Raw genomic sequence first — 1,536 nt, 5'->3', positions numbered from 1 at the left:
GGCCATGGTTATGGCTTTGCACTCTCCTTTTGGATTTTCTTCTGTATTACTTGGGAGAGTACTAGGAGGGAGTTCAGTAACTTTCTTGCTCAGCTGTCCCACTTGTGCCTCCAAATTTCTAATGGAGGACCTTGTTTCATTCATGAAACTTTGAGTGGTTTTAATTAGATCAGAGACCATGGTTGCTAAGTCAGAGGGGTTCTGCTTAGGATTCTCTGTCTGTTGCTGAGAAGATGATGGAAAAGGTTTGCCATTGCTAAACCTGTTTCTTCCACCATTATTATTGAAACCTTGTTGAGGTCTCTCTTGATTCTTCCATGAGAGATTTGGGTGATTTCTCCATGAAGAATTATAGGTGTTACCATAGGGTTCTCCTAGGTAATTCACCTCTTCCATTGAAGGGTTCTCAGGATCATAAGCTTCTTCCTCAGATGAAGCATCCTTAGTACTACTTGGTGCATTTTGCATTCCAGACAGACTTTGAGAAATCAAATTGACTTGTTGAGTCAATATTTTATTCTGAGCCAAAATGGCGTTCAGAGTATCAATCTCAAGAACTCCTTTCTTCTGACTTGTCCCATTGTTCACAGGATTTCTCTCAGAAGTGTACATGAATTGGTTATTTGCAACCATTTCAATGAGCTCTTGAGCTTCTGTAGGCATCTTCTTCAGATGAAGGGATCCTCCAGCAGAGCTATCCAAGGACATCTTGGATAGTTCAGAGAGACCATCATAGAAAATACCTATGATGCTCCATTCAGAAAGCATGTCTGAGGGACATTTTCTGATCAATTGTTTGTATCTTTCCCAAGCTTCATAGAGGGATTCTCCATCCTTCTGTCTGAAGGTTTGGACTTCCACTCTAAGCTTACTCCATCTTTGTGGTGGAAAGAACTTTGCCAAGAAGGCATTCACTAGCTTTTCCCAAGAGTCCAGGCTTTCTTTAGGTTGAGAGTCCAACCATATTCTAGCTCTGTCTCTTACAGCAAAAGGGAATAGCATCAGTCTATAGACCTCAGGGTCAACCCCATTAGTCTTGACTGTGTCACAGATTTGCAAGAATTCAGCTAAAAACTGATGAGGATCTTCCATTGGAAGTCCATGAAACTTGCAATTCTGTTGCATTAGAGAAACTAATTGAGGCTTAAGCTCAAAGTTGTTTGCTCCAATGGCAGGGATAGAGATGCTTCTCCCATAGAAGTCGGGAGTAGGTGCAGTAAAGTCACCCAGCACCTTCCGTGCATTGTTTGCATTATTGTTGTTTTCGGCTGCCATGTCTTCTTCTTCTTTGAAGAATTCGGTCAGGTCCTCTAAAGAGAGTTGTGCTTTGGTTTCTCTTAGCCTTCTCTTCAAGGTCCTTTCGGGTTCAGGGTCAGCTTCAACAAGAATGCCTTTGTCTCTGCTCCTGCTCATATGAAAGAGAAGAGAACAAGAAAATATGGAATCCTCTATGTCACAGTATAGAGATTCCTTGAGGTGTCAGAGGAAAAGAGAAATAGAAAGAAGAAGGAGAAGAAGAATTCGAACTTTAATTAG

At 41.5% G+C, this 1,536-nt stretch overlaps 1 non-coding gene across 1 annotated transcript; it reads left to right on the top strand.

Moving 5' to 3' along the window:
* The first annotated feature begins 762 nt into the window (after positions 1–762).
* Positions 763–870, top strand: LOC130958624 (small nucleolar RNA R71). Its single transcript, XR_009077737.1, has one exon. It is a non-coding gene; the product is annotated as a small nucleolar RNA R71 (small nucleolar RNA).
* The last annotated feature ends 666 nt before the right edge of the window (positions 871–1,536 follow it).

Source organism: Arachis stenosperma, chromosome 10 (assembly GCF_014773155.1).
Source record: "Arachis stenosperma cultivar V10309 chromosome 10, arast.V10309.gnm1.PFL2, whole genome shotgun sequence".
Classification (NCBI taxonomy): domain Eukaryota; kingdom Viridiplantae; phylum Streptophyta; class Magnoliopsida; order Fabales; family Fabaceae; genus Arachis; species Arachis stenosperma.
Note: the sequence above shows the minus strand (reverse complement) of the source record. Positions and strands in the feature narration are given on the sequence as shown.